This window comes from Manis pentadactyla, chromosome 15, assembly GCF_030020395.1.
Source record: "Manis pentadactyla isolate mManPen7 chromosome 15, mManPen7.hap1, whole genome shotgun sequence".
Classification (NCBI taxonomy): domain Eukaryota; kingdom Metazoa; phylum Chordata; class Mammalia; order Pholidota; family Manidae; genus Manis; species Manis pentadactyla.
In genome coordinates, this window is record NC_080033.1 from 64,362,972 (window position 1) to 64,383,947 (window position 20,976).

A 20,976-nucleotide genomic window follows, 5' to 3' on the forward strand; every position below is an offset into this window, starting at 1 on the left:
TTTCAGAAGGATAGAGTTGTTCAAAACCCCAAGCGCTTAGTTGGCTACGGCCAGTGGGTCTAGTTTACATCAGGCTTATTGCAACCATCGCAAACGTTTCTAGACAGTGCATTTTCTCCCCTGCACTCACTTGATTTTCTTAATCAACAAATAGTCTGATAGTTTACAAAGTTGCAGTGAATTGTTCACCCGTATAAAACCTTAAACAGCGAGCTCTCCTGGCGAAGATACAGAAACTGTAAGCATAAATATTGCCCATATAATAGTTTAATTTCTCGTTACTGCAGTTTTCTGGGCAGGAGTATATGTAATTCTCTCTCATTATTATTAAAAAAAAAAAAGAATACTTGGCAATTTAACTTCCTATGAGGATATTTATGCCCCTAGCATTTGGATGCAGTTGAAATTGATAAGGCGTCTGTTACTTATCAGAGGTGGGGGGGATTCTTGAACTGCACCCTATACCGTTTCTCGCCATCACCTCATTTTCTGAACAGTTACACAACTAGTTTTAAAGTGGGTGGGGTGAGTTTTGGATAGACTCCTCTTCCGAGAACAATTGCTCATATTCTGAGTCCCTCTTAGTGTACATGGGCCATTACATTTCACTTGCAAACAAAAGGATATTTCCATTTTCACTTAAAAGCTTAAACATGGTTTTGCTATCTTACAGATTTTTGAAGTCAGATTCCCCTGATCTGAAATGCACTGGTTTTCCTGATTTGGGGTAAATCACTTAACCTCTGTCAACTTTTTATCATCAAAGTGGGATAAAAATAGTACCTGACTTGCAGGTTGAATGAGAATTTAATGAGATAATGCATGTAAACAGCCTATCACAGAGTCCAGCACAGAGTAATTGCTCTGTTACTGTCACCTCTTCTTGTTGTTATTGTTATTAGCATTATTATTGTGAAAATGGCTAAGGATGTGCAGATGAGTAATTTCACTCTTAGGTCAGGCATGCTTTTTAAATATACAGGTGTATTAAACGCAGAGCAACGTCTTTTGTTTCTGAGGGCTTTCTGGATGGTATTTATTGAATGCATGCAACAAGTTCTTGTACAGACTATGTATGAGACGTTTAATGTATGTTTAATTTCCCCAGCAGTACTGTGGGACATGGAAAGGGACATGACTTGGTGCAGAGTAAAAGGGAGTTCGAGACATGGAAGTAAGTTGAATAAGTTGAATGCAGGGAAAACAGGTTGATTTAAATAAACAGGAAGTTAATGCTTTGTAGAACACTTTGGAGATCCACTATATTAATCTGGAATTTTCTGTGCCATGGGAGTCCAAAATAGTTGAGGCTGGGGACCACATATTTCCCCCTGAACCTACTCTATAGCTTTGTTCTTAGCATGTACTTAATAAATCTTGGTGAATGTGGTGAGTGCTGAATCAACGAATAAATGATTGTTGGAATGAATGAGTGGCAAATAAGATGAGTTGACTTTCATCGGCAGGCCTGCCATTGAATTCCTGGTGCTTAGCACTGTGTAACATATAACTTTGTAATAGATATTATATATAGTATTTTATATACAATATGTATATTAGAATCAATCATAATTTAATATCCATTATGTACAAATTTGTCTTAGAGGATCCAAAGGTCCTAATTTATTTCACTAGCAGGACATGTCAGCCCTGAGCACAAATTCCATCATTTCCTCCTAAAATAAAAATGTGTGGCTGCGCTGAAGTCAGATTCCACTCCCCTCCAGCCCCTACATTGCTCAAGGGTGTCCTTTGAGTGGCTTTGTGATGCGTTTCTTTGGCCAAAGCCTCTATTGTCCAATTGATCTCCACTCTCAATGTAGAATTTATTTGTCAGGCTCCTGCCAAATTCTGTTTTATATGGAGACTTTGCATTTGTGCAGAAGAGTATTATGTGATTTTAGAGGGTATTCTTGGAAGGAAAATCGTGAGGGCTCTGTGGGAAACAGGTGTGACTGAGAAATTTAAACAGACTTGAACAAAGAAAAGTCAGATCTCAAAAATTGAATGCTGCCCCATTTTTCCTAAATCACCAGCAGCAGAACTGCACAGGTGTGTGGGTGGGTGGAGATACGCGGGGGATCCTGAGGAACAAGGGGCACCTCCTTATTTACGGGTCAATGGAGGGACAGAGGAGCAGACACATCACCCTGAGATGGAAACCCTTCTTTCACAGGAGACTTCTCTCTCCTTCATTCCCCCACCAGCTGTGACCCTGCAACAGTGGAGGTTGGCAGCAGAGGTCTAATGGTGTGTGTGTGTGTGTGTGTGTGTGTGTGTGTGTGTCCCCTGCCACTGCTTTTTAATAAGGGCTGGGCTCCTCTTGAAGAGCCCAGGAACTTCAGTGCCTGCTCTGCGCCATCCCCCCAGCCTAGTCCGTCCTCACTAATAAATTCCAAGGGCTGACATTGCCGGAGCCGGCTGGTCTTTGCCCTCAATTTCATTGAGATGGGCCATTGAAAACTCATTACAAGCTGTTTAGACTCTGACTTTGACTTTTGCTCGGCAGCAAGCAAAATTAACAGCTCTTGGAGGTAGCAAAAAGGCACTCAGCCAAATAAAAAAAAAAAAAAAAGGGAAGAAAGAAAGAATTGAAATGATGAGAAAAGACTTTTAATATTATCACCATTAGTCATGCAAACAAGCGTACTTCCGAATCGCGTATGTTCTGCATGTGGCTCTCATTTGGAACCTGGTCTGGATCGCGGTTCCCCCACTGGAGAGAAATTCATACCCAGGCCTTACACGCAGCTCAAAAATTTTTACATGTCAAGCAATGAGCCTTTGAGTGTAGCAGAATTGCTTCATAAATTTAACTATCACTTTCGAATTTCTGTTTTTTTCTAATTTAGTGCTTGGTAGTTTTTTATGTGATAATTTAAAAATGCTGTTTATAGCAAAAGTTACCTTGATAGTACAGGTGTGCACAGAAAATTCACAGCCATCAATAAAAAGAAAAAAACATCCTGTTTATACCTTAAGCATTTTGTGATTCTAAGGATGTAACCGTGGCAGTATTACAGGTTTTAAAAGCAACGCAATTAATCTAAATTTCTTCAAAAGCGGCAGCTCCCGAATGATTTAAATGTCGTTCCTGATATCGATGGATGTTTTCCATCTGTATTTGGGAAGTTCATGCAAAATGTCTTTTCACCTGCTATTTGCAACACTTCTTAAAAATAAAAATATGTATGTGTGCATAGTCCTATAAATGAAGGTAAGAATATTACCACCAAAATATCAAATTTTTGAGAAATAAGAGTATAAAAGTTTTCAGAGAGTCAAAGGAATCTTAACCAGGGAAAGGAAAATGTATTTGAGAGGGATCTAATTAGTTTACGAGCATCCCTGGGTGGTCAAACATGAGATGACACACACAGGAGGCACCTTGTGGATCTGTAGAAAATGGTGAGCTTTATGTTGGATTCTAGGTTGTTCACAGCCAAGACATAAACAACCTCTCATTCTGGTGAACTGTGTGAGTGTCAAAGAGAAGTCATTGTCACACCCTGCTCCTCTCCTTTAACTGTGTGGCTGTATCTCTGTGTGGAAATCCTTTTTTTTTTCTTAATTCGTCTAAAAAAATGCCAGAGATAGGCACCAAGATCTGTGGATACAGAAATGAGTAAGATGCTCTCCTGGCTGGTTGGGTTCCCTGTCTAGTATTCCAGCAACATTTTTCTCATCCTCCGAACACTGTGGCGTAAACCCAGTGTCACCCCATGCCCCCAAGAATCACAAGTGGAAGATCTACTTAAGCCCTTAAGTCTTTCAGAGTTAAACAAGGAAATCAGTCCAAAACCGTTTGAGGCCCTAGATAGATCTTAGCAGTCAAAACAATCAACATACAATCCCATAAATCTAAACTGTGTGGTATATTCATTAGGCATTCTGTTTTCTTTCCCTTAAAATGTTTATTTAATTCCCTGGTATAATAAGCCTTTCAAAGTCTCAGTGTTTCTCTATAGCCAAGGCCTTTATCTTTTTACTCTCAGGATTTCCTTCACGGAACCCATCATCTAGCCATTGGTTATCTTTGATGAGGGAATTAAAGCATTTACCCATCTGTAGTTTCATAAAAGTTTGACCATGTTTCGTTAACTATTGTTGTTTAGCAAGCCACCCCAAAATTTAGGGCTTAAAGCAATGACATTGATGTTGTTCACAAATCTGTGGTCTCAGTGGGGCTTGGCAGGACCACCTTGCCTGAGTTCCAATTAGTGCCAGCCAAAGCAGCCTGAAAGCTGGGGTCTGGAATCAGTGGAGCACTGTTCACTCAGGAGTCTGGAGTTGATCTGGACTGTTGGCTGGAAAACGTGTACTCTGTTTCCACGTAGCTTGGTCTTCCTCACAGTATGGCAGCCAGGTTCCAAGCATGAGGGTCCCGAGAGAGAGCCAAGCAGACTCCTTTTAGGACCCAGCCACAGAAGTCACGTAGCATTGTTTTTTCTGCATTCTATTTGTCTAGGCAGTCACAAAGGCCCACCCAGGTTTACAGGGAGAAGACAAAGACTCCACCTCTTGAAGGAGCCCTAGGAGAATTGTGGAAGTGAATGTGCAACTGGAAATACTGCCATGGCCACTCCTGAAAAATGCAGACTGCCTCCAATCATAAGAAAGGGTTAATATCCTGAAGTGATATATTGGAAAAAGAAGTATTATTTGGGAGTCACAAAACCTGGTTTTGAAAACTACCTCTGTGCCCATTACTAACTGTGTGATTGAACCTCAGTGTGCTCATCTATAAAATGGGGGACACTGATGCTGACCCCACGTGCTTGTGCTGAGGATTGTGCAAAGCAAACATGTTATATGTGCACGTGTCCACGGAGTGTCTAGTGAAGACTGGACGCTCAATAAATCTTTGGTGAGTTAGTTTATTGAATCGGAATCTGCACATTATAGCCATTATTTGGGTTTATTGTGGCCTAATCTATGTCACTGGCTGTTTTTCATGAATTCTCAACTGAGTCGCCCCATTCTGCCGGCCAGTGAAGGTCAGGGAGGAAACAGATTAACAACATCTCATACTACAATGTCAAAATACTTAAAAGTGTTTACAGAGCTTGGCGACACCCAATGAATTTAAAACGAGAAGACTGGAGCAGAAGTAAAACTATTCTTGCTCTTCTAAGCTTGAAAAAGGGCCTTGATGTTTTATGATTGTTTTAAGCTCCATTAATCGTTGAATCATGAGGCCATGTAAAAAATGACAGCTTTAGCATCCAGGTCCCGGGTTTATTTTCAATGTTTTTGCTTTTACACTGTCTCTAATTAATAACAGTGGCTAGAACCTGATTCAAATGTGGCAAAAGCAGGATGCCGTGGGATATAGCAACTCACTCTCACCTAGGAGCATTTTATGGCTTCTGGAAAGAAATATTTCCTTAGGCTGAAGGGTACCAGCCTTTAACAGCCGCTAGCTGATGCTCAGATAGAGGAGACCACTTACTATTATAAAATCAGGATCTCTTCAAAAAGGCCTGAACAGACTTTAGAACTATGTTTTCTCCTATATGGTAGCCACTAGCCATATGCACTTATTCACATTTAAGTGAATTAAAGTTACGTAAAAATTTAAAGTCACTGCTATAGTTGCACTAGCCACATTTCAAGTGCCCAATAGCTACACGTGGCTATCATATTGGGCAGCACAGATGCAGAACATTTCCCACATTGCATAAAGTGTAATTGAATAGTACTGCTTTATAGGTTGGTTTTCCATATTTTTTCTTCCCATATTCACTCCAGAATTAAAGTAACCCAACTCAAGTGTCCCATCATCTCCCAGAATCCTGTAAGCACAAATGCATCCCCTTCCCACATTTGGAGAACCTTCCAAAGCCTGGGCCCAACAGACTGAAACTCCCTACAGCTACCCCCACCCTTTGTTTAGCACCCAAGGACCTCAGCCTCCGGAGCATGTCTTCCGCCAGCCTCCCTCAATCTCCCTCTCCTTGGATACCCACAAAAACCCGCACCTCTGGCCCACCGTGAGAGCAATGTTTCACCCTTCTGGACTGTGCATTCCCTTGGAAACCGGGAGCTACTATAAGGTTTCTTCCAATCCATATATGCTGCAAGTTTGATATTGGAATATCAAATAGATCTTGATTTGGAATTCCAAATAGACAGAATAAATAATAGGTCTTATATGAAGTACAAATGGTTTTCAAATGTGGGCAAATGCTTTTGTGATGTGTGAAACAGTAATTCATATTAAAGTGTTACTGAATCAGTAGTAGCATTTGATCATTATGTATTTACTCATTTAATAGTTACTAAAAATGTGGGTGTCTGTAGATTTCTGATGTTACAAACTGTTGTCTCATACTAGAAAAGTATGCAGCCACCAGGGGAAAGAGACTGAATTCTGTTTGTGGATGCAGGAGACAGAGATTTCTTCATCAACACATCACTGACTTAAACAAAACCCCCAACAGAAAAATAAACCGTTGCCTCTCATTTCCTATCCTGAGCCAAGCATTTATCCTATAATCCTCACACCAGACCTAAGCAGTTGATATTAATATCCTTACTTCAAAGATGAGTAAACTGAGGCTCCAAGGGTCTAATTTTCCCAGTACCCTAGTGCGTGGTCTTCTCCACTAGCATAAGGAGCTATTCTGTGCCCACCCATCAACCTCAACAGTAGCTACTCATCTGAACATATGTAATATAATTGGCTGGCTTGGTGGAGCCATCTAAATTCTGTTAGGACATTAGCCAAGGCCACCATTAGGGGAAAATGTCATGCACTTGGTCTAAATGTACTTTGGTGGACTCTCAGGACCTGATGGATTATGAGTGGAAGTTTTATGGCCCCACAGGTTGCAGGCATCATCCTAACCATAGCTAACGAGTAATGGGCACCACGGATCCTTGAGGCATCATGGTGCTCCATACACAGAGAGATCAGGTGCCCCCCCATTTGCACCCTTGCACCCTTCTCAGAGAGAATCTCAAGTCAGATGAGAAAAGTGCAAGTGCCTTTCCTTGGGTGGTTTGTTTTAGACCACGTGTTCTGTTACTTGAAGTGGAAAATCTGAGCAGAGTGGTTTTAGAAATCAGCTTTTGTTGTTGTTTCTCGGGGGCAGGGGTGGGAGTGGGGGTGGGCAGAAGCCAAAGCCAAGCCAAGGGAGATCTGAAAAAAAACCCACCATGGTGTTCTGGTAAGAAAAACATCATATTTTGCATGAAAATGTTTTTGTTGTATTTGATGGGATTTGCTTCTCCAGCAAGTACAAATGAGATAAAAAAAATCTATTCTTAATTTTCAGGTTAATAACTGAGGCCCATTCCTTCACCCGAGCTAATCTGCTGTCCCCACAATCATCCCTTCTCACCTCCCATTTGCTCCAATAGGCAGGATGCCTCCTATTCTTTCGTCACTCCTGTCCGTTTTTCCAAGAACCCCAGGGATTTAGTCCAGTACAATATCCCTGCTTCCCAAATGCCTTCTGGAAGGAGAACAAATGGGTCTTCCAGCAGGCTACCATGGCTTCATTTGCCCCTGTGGGTGTGATTACAGTTTCTTAAAACTTTCCAGAGTTGGAAAAGGATGGAGGAAGGGCAGGACGGTGTGCCCTGTGCGTCCATGCAGGAGCTCTCTTGAGCTCCCAGGCCACTGTGCCCAGGGGATGACCACCACGTGCTGCCTCTCAATCACACGCACTGAAACTGGCCCTTTTCCCCCAGGCCAGCAGTCCACACTCCCCCACAGCCCCCTCCAAGGCATGTTCTCCCTTGGGGACCCTTGGTATGCTGTGTACCTAGCAAATCTCATAGCACCAGAGAAGCGTTAAGAGCACAGATCCTCCAGAGGGAAAGAGTTGAGTTCTCATTTCCCGTGCTTCCAGGTAATCCTTAGGTCCCATAAGCAAATTTCCAAAGTCCTTACCCAGTGAATTGAGAGTCCTGGGAAGGGGAGCCTCACACAGTTGATCAGAAGGTCCTTTGATTCTCTCCTTGAGAGCTGTGGGTAAGGCCCACTGTCTTACATTTTCACAACTACACGGAGATACTCCCCAAAGCTTTGTTCCTGGCTGATTGGCAGCCTCCACCTTGATCTGTTAATAGCAACTAACCTAAGAAATAATCAGATTCTGCCCAACCATGTACCCAGCAGGGAGGATAAGCTAATAGATTTATGTGCACACAAATAACCACACTGTCCCCACATTTGAGAAGGGCCACACACTGGCAGTTCATAAAAAGTCATCAAACGCTACCTGTAAGTATAGAAAACATCCCAAGCAAGCATTACGGGACCCCCTATGTCGCCTGGGATGCTTGAGACATATACATTAGCAAAATGAGTCAAGAACTGATTAAAGCATATTTCACTGGCACCATGATTGTTTTGACAAATTCAGCTCAGTTCTACCTTCTGCTCTTCCTCCTGAGCTACTCGTGCCTGCTGAACGGGATGTTCGGTTCTAATTGTTAAGCCTGCCTCATCCTGACGGAAGTGGGCCACCACATCAAGTGTGGAGGAAGGTGGGGATGTCAACTAGGTTTGCTCTCCTCTGAAGGAATAACTACATCAAGACTTTGTTTTTGGAGACAAATCATCTTATGTACCAGAAAAAAAAAAAACCCATAGAAAAAGACAAACGACAGCACATAATCCAAAAGGCCAAGTGCTCTGTCATTTTGTCGTCACGTCAGAAGAAAGAGTAAAGCTGCGTGGACGGCGCATCCAGACACTTAGGCAATAGCACAGGTGGCGTGGCGCACGGGCTGCCGTCTCAAGACGCGTCTTGGTGAACTTAGCTCACATCGAGGAGCTTTCCTGATGTACAGTAACTTGGCTTGGGTTTCAGAGGTTTATGAAGGAAGGGACAGGAAGCAGTGTACTCGAGTGAAGATTTCATCCCTTTTGTCTTTTGAATTTCAGAAGAATGCATGAGAACTGCCAATTAAAAAGTCCGAAGGAGCTTTGGTAATTCGCAGACTGGGAAAATCAGTGCTCCGTGACACTCTGAGTTGGGACCTAACTGTGTACACACATGCTCACATATGTGTTTTTTTTTTTCGCTATTATTAATGTACAATTACATGAGCAACATTATGGTTATGAGACTCCCCGTATTACCAAGTCCCCACCACATACCCCATTACAGTCTCATGTATGTGTTTTTAAAGAATCCGGAAACTGCCGATTAATCCGTGATCCTCTATCCTCTGTTGATTCCTCGGCTCTCTGGTTTGGATTTTCCGCTTTGGGGAATTAGATCTGCTAGTACACTCACGTCACTAGCGCGCCATTTGGAGACTCATTGTATGCATTCACTGCATCTGCCTTTCCTGCCTCCTTTCCTTCTTATTCCCTGTTCTGTTTTTTATCTCCTTTTACATTTATGGCAAGTTCTGTTATTTCCATCATAGATTACTAAGATACTTGTAACTTTCTGTTGCAATTTGTATACACATCTTTTGTCCCCCATACTTAGTTGATATTTAGGTTTTTTTCTGGAAGAAAAATTCAGCTGCTCAAATTCACCTTTAATATTGCTCCATTTTCGCTATTTTGCTGTCCTAGAGTTACCCACCTCCCAATATACTTTGGGCCGTACGTATTTTTTCACTGATTTTTTTCTTTTTCTTACCCTTCCTTTTTCTTGCCTCCTAAGTCATACATCTATTCTATTCCACTTTAAGAGCCCTCAGCCTTGAAGTCTGAGAATCAGCTTCCCTGCTTTTCTCTAATGCCTTTCATGTGTTAGATTAATAATATTTTTGCAAGGTGGTGGCCAGAACTGAGTGCAGTCCTTGCGCCGAGTTTTGCCTTAGTCCAGGATAATCTCTTCTGATTTCTGGGGCATACATTTTGCCCTGGTTAAAAGAGAGAATAATTACGCCCGCATTACTCTGCCGTACATGGCTTTGCGATGTGCGCGTTGCACATAGGAATGTGTGGGGACCTGCCAACATGAGCGTGTGTGTCCCCTGTAATCCCATGGTCTTCCCCAGAGCAGTGAGATCAGTCACGTTCGGGCTGCGTGTGTCTTTGGCTACCTAGCACTGGCTGCTTTCTCTTTGTCGCTGTTAATTTTGTTCGTCGTATGTCAGGCCAGGATGAGTGAGGCACGTTCAGAATCGGCTCATTTTGTGATTTTTTTTTCTTCCTTCCTTAGTCACCACCTTTGCTAATTTCAGGCGGTCAGCACATTCTGCGAGCTCGTAGCTGCTCGCCCGAGCAAGTCATTAATCTATATTAGAAAAGGCAGAGCCCCAGTCCCAACCTTCCCAGGGCAGGCCTGCCCCCACCCCCAGTCTGCAGGTTAGTTTCTCTCTCCTTCGGTTTAGGCACCTGTTGTCTTTTATGAACTGTCTTTTGCTCGTTTTGCTTGAATATCGGCACTTAGTAACACGGCCCTCGTACACTGGCTGAACTTTTCTGTGCCCAACAGAATGCCATCACGGCAGATAACGGAGCGTGTTCGAGCCGCCCCTGCCAGCCTGAGGAGCCATTCCAGTTCTTTTTCCTAGAGAACTTCAGCAAAAATGTCCTTCCACTTTGTGTGTCTCCAGTGCCATAATTCCTCATCTCTCCAGAGCTGATTTCCCTTGTTCCTCTGCCTTCTTCTGGCCTCCTGTTGAAATACCTCCTTTTTCCTAAAAATCTTGAAACAAATATTCATGTTTCCATTTTAATTCAAAGGAGCGGTGTTCATTTTTTTTCCCCCTAATCCTTAGAGCCCCTATGTCTCACTGGCAAACAAAACTACCGAGACATGTCCTTTCTTGAAAAAAAGAATTAAAATAATTCAAAATGTCATCTTTTCCATGTACAAAACCAAAGGGATTATAGCTTCGGGTTGGATAAAAGGCAGTAGTGCTCTTTGCTAACATGTGATTCTGAGATGTGCACTGTATGGATTACATCCCATTCTTCCTAGGGAATCCTGCACCACAGAGCTGGAAGAAACCAGTGAAAATGTCTAGGCTAGGGGCTTCCAAATTAGAACTTTCTTGGGAAAAGAGTCCTACCTTCAAAGAATACCTAAGGTGGCGTGCCAGTATATGAAACATCACAGCTACGGCCTGCTGATTGAAGTTGGGAAATGTGGGCAATGTCCTGCCCACCTGACCTCTCATTTGCTTTGGCAACAGGGCACTTCAGGGCCGCTGAGGCCCTCTGAGAGTATGGTTAATGCACTGGTTGTCTCTGTCCCTCCAGATCCTTCCTGTCCTGCCCCAGTGTCCCTGGCGCTGAGCTCAGTGGGCAGTCTTGCCCTATCATCCTCAGGCTGGATTTGCCAGAAATGGGCACCCACAGGAATTGAGAACAAAGCAAGGTTAGGCTGTTCAGGCCCTGCAGAGGGTGGGTTGACTGCCTTCCTCTGTAGAAGGTTCTCTCTGTAAGACTGGAAAGGGCAGGGAGCTGTCCCTGCTGTTACTAACCCCAGGGCACTGTGCTGAAGCTCACTGGTTGCCTCGAGGCTGCCCGGCCCTTAGCCTGCATTGCCTCTGTTAACACGCTCCTCCAGTTGCTCATTTTGAGTATGCCGTCTCTCTCTTGCCAGGACCCTGCCCAATAGATACGGTGTGAAATCTTAGACTGTGACCCTCTCCTTGCCCAATGCGTAAACTTTCATCCAAAACACATTTGTGGGGCAGACAGACTCTGAAAGAAGACTTCAGTGAGTTATGGCTCCTTGTTCTTCCCCTGGGTTTTGATTCTCACTTTCCTTCCTATTCTTTTAAAGAAATCTGGAAAGAAGCTAAAGAGCTAGATGTGCAACTGTCAGTCTGAGGCCAAGGGCAGTTGCACGCAGACCTCTCTGCCTGCGTTTAAATGACCCTCATCCTGCTGCTTGGCTGCCTATAAGTCCACGCTCCCATCTGGCTCTGTCTGCGCCCGAATGTAACCTTGAGAATGACTTTGAAGATCTGTTCAGGCTCTCTCTCTAACCCACTCACTGGCCCTGCTCTCTCCCAGATGTTTCCAAGTCCCCTGGGTGACCTTGTATGTCCTTCCTGGGATATTACTCAACCATCCTAGAACTGTCAGGCCACAGGGTCCCAGCCAGAACATGGCAAAATTATCCACGTGTCTGCTCTGTCTTTCCCCTGTGGAATCCCCCAGGCTTTAATGGAAATACTCCTTGACATCAAGGCAGACTCCAGTGTTTGTTGTTTTAATCAAATCTTGAACTTGACCACTTCTGATAAATCCTCAGATATAGAATTGATATAAAATGTGCGACACTGGCCAGGTCCTGGAGTCAAGAGAAAGAGGGCCTCCTATTCTCTTCCGACATCTGAGTTTCTGAAGAAATAAAACAGTGTGAATGCTCGCTTCATTTTTCCTGATAGATAGAGGACTCCAGATGTGAGCTCATTGATAGTCTTGGTGTGTGCTTCAGTATTTGTGCTTTTAATAGATATTGCAAGTGTGTTTAATGTGAAAATAGAAACCGAGGGCTCTTAAGAGAGCTTACTCAAAATCCTGCCAATTACTGAAGTCTACCAGACAAGAAGGAGCCACTTTTTTTTTTTGATACAAGGGGGAAAAACATTTCCACAAAAGTCTGGCCTTTTGTCTTTAAAAATATTCATCCCTTGGGTACTGAGTTACGATAGTCAATACATATGAAGCCATGTCACATTAAAAGCGCAAACAAATTGTAGTACAATGTTCAGGGCATTGATGTGTCACTGTAAAATGTATAGTGCCACCTAAAAATGTGTAATTGCTATGAAGAAACTGCGACTACCTCTGATTTTGTGGCTCAGTGTTTTTTTTGGTTTCCTGAGAACAGGTCATCTTTAAGTCAAAAATCACACAGAGCCAACGTGCTCTTCTGTGGAAGCTGTTTAGCTTTCGAAAGTTCTCATCACCTGGTTACAAACGTCTGAAGGCAAGAAATAGCCAAGAATCCATTGCAAGCCCCAAAGTAGGTTATTATTAGCCAAAAATGATCAAGTAAGTAACTTGGGCTCCCACCCTTGCCCAAACCAATCCTGAGCTGGCTTAGGGTCTGACCAACTTTCTGATCCCACAGTCTGAAGTAACTTTGTGGAAATGCAAAGGTTAAATTGTCCATAACCCTCTGCAGCTCCTAGTGAAGCTAAGAAATTAAAAGTTGCTTAAACTTTTTTCCCATCGCCAGTTTTTCTTAAACATTAGCTCTGTTCCTTTTTTTATTTTTTATTTTCCCAACTCTGATTTGCAAAGAAAAGGGAGGCTTAGCCAACTGCAATTTCAAAGTATTGCCTCTTAGGTCTAGGCCAAGTGTGTAGACTTGATAGAATTCTGATTAATGCGTCTTATTACATTAATTTTTGGAGGAACCCAAAGGCATTTATTTCTCTTCTTCCTAGTATAGCTTGGCCTGCCAGAAGCATTTGTCTACTTAAAGAGCTAATATCTTCAGCTACCAACAACTGTGAAACTGAAAATCTATCGGAAGAGTTGGCTTCTTTAGATGCGCATAAGGCGCAGTACAAAATAGATATAGAACTTGGCTGAACTTTGCTTCATATTTGCCAATCAAAACTCATGAACCCACGCCAAGTTGGCTACAAAACCTCCTGCTTGGAGCCAGCACTAATTATGTCAACAAAGAAGTTCAAGTGTAGCCCCCGTGAAGTCCTGCACTTGCGGGCACAGGGATCAGTGTTCTGTGCGTAGGCAAACAGGCCGCACTCAGATGACTTCTGTCTTCTCCTGGCTTCCTCCTAAAAGTCCCAGGATCTCCTCAGGACCCAGACCTTTCTATTCCTCTGGGGAATGCTTCTCCACCCGCTGACTTGCATGCAAAGGGTCTCCAGGCATTCAAGTCACTGCCAGTGAAAGGATTTCTGACGAGGCCAAGCCTTCGTATCATCATAAACAGTTTTCTTTAGTAATGAGAAGCTCTCTCAGTAGGTCTTCCAGGGAGCCAACTCAAAGGGAAAGTTTATTGTCCAGCACTTTTCTTTGACCAAACACTTGTGGGATGAAGTTGGAGTGGGCAGAGGGATGAGTTGAGCCACGTTGCAGCCTGACAAGGGTCTCAGCCAACCTCATGGAGAGCTCTGGAAAAAAGGGGCCTGTAAGAGTGGGAACCCCCACTGGGCTAACATAGCCAGGCCTTTATAGCCCTGCCTTGACCAGTCACTGGGTGGACTGCCCCAGGAAGGACATGATCCTCCATAGTTCAGGCACTCCTCGAGCAGTTGACAGCTGCAGGCCACAGGCCTTCCTGGAAGGGCGATCTGGGCCACACCCCCGTGTCCTCGGTCCTTGGAGCCCTGGCCTGTGCTCTGCGCCACCCCAGCCTTCCCTCACCAGCACCTCCTCCAGCACACAGAGCTCTTCTTTAGGGCTCGTGCGAGCTATCCTGCAGCCCTTGCTGATCCGGACCTTGAAGTGGAGCAGGGAGCCCAGGAGCAAGCAGACCTGGGTTTGAGTGTTGTCCCTACCACGGAACTAGCTCACCGGTCCGCTCATTCACTGTCCAGGGCCTTAGTTTCTTCACCAAAATGGAGCCCGTCATACTTAACTCCAAAGGTCGCTTCAGTCAAAGTGAGCACGTTGGCAGAAATTCACAAGCACAGAGAGAGGGATTCGAAGGTGGCAGCTGAGCATGTGGTTTAAGTATGGTTGGAAAGCTGGGGCTGGGAGCCTGGCTCCTTAGTTCAATGTTCCTGGGCGAGTGACTGGATCTCTCTAAACCTCAGTGCGCTCAGCCCTAGAATGGAGGGCTGGCATGAAGAATAAATGAAAATTGGAGCAGTGCACAGCTTGGTACTGCCCGTGGTCCCCGGCACCCATCGCGCATTGCATGATGTGGATAAAATGAGAGTTCCTGTGGCCAGGATTCTCACCTGGCCCTGGTTGGCTAGCTCACTGCACACCTGTGGGCAATACATGGCTGTTGACTCTATATAAAGAGCTCCACCCAGTGCTCTAGGCATGACATGGTGGTAGGGCTGCAAGGCTGCAGGAGAGCAGTGCAGAGGCTGGAGTGGTGGCAGCGCCCAGGACAGAGGCCCAGAGGACAGCTGTGAGGGACGGCTGTGCGGACAGAGGGGCCCAGAGGACGGCTGTGCAGGCAGAAGGGCCCAGAGGCAGAGACCAGTTTGCTGCATGCAGACTCGCTCTGAGTGAATGGAATTTTAGTGACTGACATGCCACCATGGAAATAAAGTTGGGTATAACCCTTTCACCCCAAGAATGCTTTACTGTCATTTCTGTGGCCACATTGAATCCATAATGAACTTGCCTGAGGCTGAAACCCACCGGCAGGACACAGGACCATTCCCTCTTCTCCTGCCTGCCCACCCTCTCCCCGCCCTCTCCAGGCTCAGCCCACTCATCTGTCATCTTCTCGGCCTGATCTGGCTCCTGGGCAAAATGAGCCTGTCTTAGAAGGCCACTTGCCGTCACAAGTGATCCAATGCACCGCCGATTTCTACCATCAGTGTCTTCAGCCACCTCAGTGTGCCTGAGGGCCACGGCCTCCAGCACTTTCACCCCTAAGGGGATGTTTGCAGGCAAACCACTCCGATGGTGATTCAGGGCTCAGGCCTTTGAATCAGGGAGCCTGGAACTCAGCCCTGGGTCTGCATCTTTCTGGGTACACAGGTCATTTCTTTTGTCCCTCCTTTGGTACCAACAGCTGCTCAATGGGGGTGATAATGTGGCAATGCGGAGGAAACAAAAATCAAGCACGTAAGGTCTTTTTCTTAACTGGTAGCATTTGCCATTCCTTGGACTCCCATGAGCACCTTCTGCGGACTTGGCATTGCAGTCAGCCCTCGGGATGCACAAAGGCCCAGTCCCTGCTGGCAGGAGACTTAAGCCTTCAGCCGCTTAAGCCCGGGTGCTGAGAGAACCAGGACAGTGACGGCCACCTGGAAGCGTTGATGCCAGAGAGCCTCGATGTGCACTGAGGATGTGTTTTCGCAAGGGTAACCTGCCACTCCGGACACCACAGACTTGCACGCCTAAGACCAGTGGAAGTGGTGCCATTGCTATGCTGGAAAAAATGGTGGAGTCAGATAAGACCCAAGGGTATTTTGAGGGGACCCTTGGTATTCCCAAATCACTTTTCCATCCTTAAAAAGAAAAAAAAAAATCTTCCAAGCTGGCAACCTTAGAAGTTCTACTCGGCCCCATTCCTATTAGTAAGGTTAACTGCCAAGAAAATCCAGATAGTTTTTTGTGGGATCTGTGGGGACTCTGGGTTAGTGTGCCCCACTAAGATATGCCGAGAACCTCAGTGAATGTAAAAGTATCAGGCCTCTCCTCGAGATAGTGCCTCCTGTTTTAATACTGACCCTATTGCCTCTATGAGTTTTCTGGGCTGCCCTAAAGGATTACCATAAACTGGGTGGCTCAAAGTGATAGAAATGGACTGTCTCATGGTTCAGGAGGCCAGGAGTCTGCAGTCAAGGTGGTGGTGGCATTTGTTCCTTCCTGAGGCCGTGGGTGAGAATCTGTTCATGCGTCGCTCCTTGTTTCTGGTGGTGGCTGGCAATCCTGGCCTTTTCTTGGAGTGTGGTTGGATCCCTCCAGTTTCTGTATCCATCCTCACATCACCTTCATCTCTGTGTCCCTGTGTGCCCTTTTTAGTCTTTTATAAGGATACCAATCCCTGGGTTCAAGACCCACCCTAATCCAATATGACTGCATCTTGATTCTTACCTTAATTATATCTGCAAAGACTCTATTCCCGAATCAGGCCACATTGTGCTACCCACCTGCCCACCCACCTCCCACTCCCACGATGAGCCTCATTCCCACCTGATGGGCAGGTGAATAATAATGAAAGTGAGGAAACTGAGACCCAGGCCCGTGAACTGACTTGGCCCTGGTTACACAGGCAGGTGCCGTAGCGGTGGGCTGGAAGCCGACTGAGCCAGTTAGGCCTGGCCTCTAGTTTAACCTCCCTTCACTCACTCACCCCTTGATTTCTCATTCTGAAAACCCAAAAACAAACAAAATACATAAATTTCAGGATTGCAAGATGTTGTGGTCCTTCCTTTGCCCCTCGTGTAATCCTAACGGCGACCGGAGCATTGCAGTGCAGCTCCTAGAGGGTCATTCATTTCCAGGTGTCTCAGGGTCAAGCTGAGGTGACCGGTGGTATTCTTATACCCGTGTGTGTATATATGTTTATGGCTTTTAAAGGTACCTCCGGGAGGCACTGGGGTGTGTGGCATTTCACAGATGGGGAAAAGAGGCTTGAGGAAGGTAGGTTTTTCCCTGGTACTTAAACTCAAGTCTCTCTATTTCTGAAGCTGAACTGAGTCTTAGAGAAAATGCAAGGAAAGTAGCCCCCACAGCACCTGACAAAATAGATGCTCAGTTAAGTACCAGCTACGATTCAGATGTCTGAGTCCAAAGTATGCCATTCCCTCCAACTAGAATTTTAAATATTAAGCTCTCTTGAAATCTACTTGAACCAACTAAAATGTCCTTCTGCACACAGCACTTTAAATATGTTAGAAATAAAGTCTTCAGAGTTTAGACATTTACGAGAACCACGAAGCCCAGTTTTCCAAATGAGTGGCCTCTTGTTTTGAATCTTCCCATCACTTTTCCCCCAAGAGACATTGCAGGGCCCGAGCTTCCTCTACACCTTCATTGTTGAACAGAACTTTGCAAATTTAAGTTGGGATCCAAGAAAATCAGAATGATGGGGGAGAAGGAAGCCTGTTTTCTTCAAGGGTGAAGTCAAATTGAGAGGGAATCCTTAAAGGGCAGCCATTTGTACATTAGGAAGGAAAGAAAAAATGAGGTTCGTGAAAAGAAACGTCATAAGGGAGCTCGATCTAAGCACAAGGACCTGGAGAAAGAGAAAAGGAGGCTTGCATGTTGTTTGTAAATTTGTGAATAAATTCTGTTAAAGGAATATTGGATTCATACTCAACTTGAAAAACAGGGAAAGGCCTTTTATTGCATGCTTAGAAGTTTGAATACACTTTCAGTAGCTCTTCGTTATCTCAAATTAAATCTTAAATTGAGCTTGTGGTTCTGTGAATTAATACTCCGGCCTTTCAGCCCTGCTGCTGAGGTCATTCAAATCTAATGGTGGAGGTGGTCACAGGGTCAGCCCTTGGTCGGCGCTGTATAGAAACGCCGTAATGATGCTGGCAGATGTTTGCATTCTGCAGCTGGGGTAGCCAGGCAGTGGGCATCTAAGGCAGGGGAGGGACTTGATAATCACATTGTACCAGCGGCCTGCATGAATCAGAATCCCATGCCGTCCCACCATTGCACACTGAAGTGGTGGCGGGGCGGGGAGGGGGAGGGTAACTGCTTCTTAAAGCAGAAAGCTTTAAGAGAAGCTTCTATTGCCTGAATATTCGCCATGGTGACCCAGATCTCAGGGTGCCACAGGAGAGGGGGTCACCTGTCTATGTAGATGCATATATCAATCTAGAGGTGTTCCATTCCTTTCATGGATCTTGAATAAAGGGGCATAACAGACATTGTGAAACAGCTCCAGCCCCTGGTGTCATGGGGTATACGTAATGTATGCATACATCCCAGCAAATGTGTGTACTTGAGGATGGCTGAGGGTATTGCTGGTATGAAATGCACAGAATGAGCACTTTTTCCGGAATTTCTTCACTTTGTTATTTCTCTCACTGCCTCAGTTCCCCTGTCTCTTTCAGTGGAAATAGTCACCATCAAGCACTCACAATGGGCCAGATACAGAGCCAGGTGTCTTAGATCTTTCACTTCCTTCCCCTCTTAGAACTAGCTAGCCAGGTTTAAGTGGTTCCCCCACAGCACCTCCCCACTTTACAGATGGTGGAAGGGAGGTTGGAGAGCCTGTGGGAAAGTTTTGTCAGGGGATCTGACCCCAGGTCTCTCTGGGGGGCCAACCACAGATTTATCTGCAAACCACAGAAGCATCAAAAGTGTAAATGAATAAAGAACTGAGTGGCTTGTCCTCTGGAACATCATCTTTGCCTGTGATTTCTGAGCCTGGGTGAGCACTGGCAGTGTGCAGGGTCTGTGGGAGGAGCTTTGCACACTCGCATTGTAACAGCCTTCGGAGGGGGAGCATGATGGCCAAGCCCATTTCCGGTTGAGGATAGAAAAGGTCAGTGGCATAAACTCACAGAGAAACTGGTAGAGCTGAGGTTTATGTGACCCCAGGGCCAGGAGCATTATCGCTAAAATCCTCTTTCATGCCCCACATTTTTCACCAAAACACCCCCAGCTCCATTTCTAGTAGGGAGACCCCCAGGCTACAGGTGCCGTCTAGCAGAATCGGGTAGATCCCATGTCCGCCGGCCTGAGCTGTTATTCCAGGACAGGAGCCAGGCACATGGTGCGTCCTTGTTGGGAGGGGGCTCTGGGTGGGTTTCTGTATGGGACCGAGGGGGCTGGGATGGCTGACAGGATGGGGGACAGAGCTGCAGTGCAAACTGTCAGGCCATGAAGAGAAGTTAGCTCTGGTGTCAATAGGTACAAATCGTTGCAGGCAGTGGCGTCTAGGAGCCCTGGTGTCTCTATCAGCTCCTCAGGCCATGAGGCCTTAAGGACGCCCCTGCCAAGAGTACAAGAGGCGGCCAGTGACAGTAGGGAAGAGGGCTGCCACCTGGGGCCCTGGGGCCGGGGGACACCTAAGGCCCGCCTCCTGCTCCCTGTCACAGTGACAAAGATGATGACAGTAAGAGCAGCCTCCAGAGAGAGGAGCGTTGGTCCAGAGGCCTGGTCAGGTCCAGGATGCAAAGGAGGAAATCTTTAGATCTAAATTTAGATCAGGCTAATCTCAGCCTTGCCGAGCAGCACCCCCAGTGTTTTTACCATCCACCACCCCATCTGCACGCTTCTCTACCCCCAAAGCATTCCACAATCGCTTCTCTTCCTTCGTACTTGTTTCCTGGTTCCTGTCCTGACAAGCCCCCACGTGCCCATTTCTGTCTGTCCGTCCATAAAATGAGTTCGGGTCCAAGGGAAGAGCGCAATGACTTGCTACCATCCAGGAGCAGTCGGCACCCACAGCGATCGCGCCCGGAGCGCAGCGGATGCTCACTCGGGCCAGTTACAAATCCAGGAGGAGAGTTTTGCTGTATCAAAGCCTGTTTTATCTTGGACTTTCCTTGTCCTTGGTTCTATTTCCGGGTCTGGCGGACCTACTGAGGATCATGGGATCAACATCAAACTAGAACCGAGGTCCTCAAACTCAGTATGCTCGGGGATTACTTGGGGGCCAGTTCTCAGACCTCATGTCAATGATTCTGTAAAATTTAGTTGATTCAGGATGGGACCCAAGAATCTGCATGTTTAACCAGCAGCACAGTGGCCATGATGCCCGAGGTACATAGAATTACATCTTGAGTAAATTTGGCTTGGAGCAAGGGTCAGCCAATGTGGCCTGTGGGCCAAACCCCGCTGCCTGCCTGTTTTTTAAATAAACTGTTATCAGAACCCAGCCTTATCTAATTGTCTAGCTTGTGTCTATGGCTGCTTTTGAGCCAAAAGAGCAGAATTGAGTAGTTCCCACAGAGATTGACCAACCCTAACCACAATATTTACTATTTAGCTCTTGATAGGAAAAGTTTGCCAACCCGTAGTCTCCAGGATTTTCTAGAGGCCCAGGTGACAGTCACTGGAACTGCGTAAAGTGACCATCCCTTTAGCCTGTATCGGACTCTGTGCCAGTGGCTATGGAATCAGGTCTCATCCAGTCCCCCCACAGGTTAGCAGAGAGCTGCTCTCCTCCCGCTCGTAAGGAAATTGAGACTCGGAGAGGTTGGGAGCATCCCAAGGCCCCCACAGTGGGTGAGGACTGGGGCCAGGGGCAGAGCCCCTAATTCCAGAGCCCCTCCTTCCCGCCAGCATCTTTCTTTGGGGAGTTTCGTAAACAAAACTGGTGGCACCAGAGCGCCCCGGGCGCCCCAAAGCACCATCTGACATGCGCAGTCGGCAGAGGTGAAAGGGCGTGGGGTCTGGGGCTTGCTCTAAAATACTTCAGTGGCAGCAGAAATAACAACCGGAGGATGGATGGCTCAGGGCAA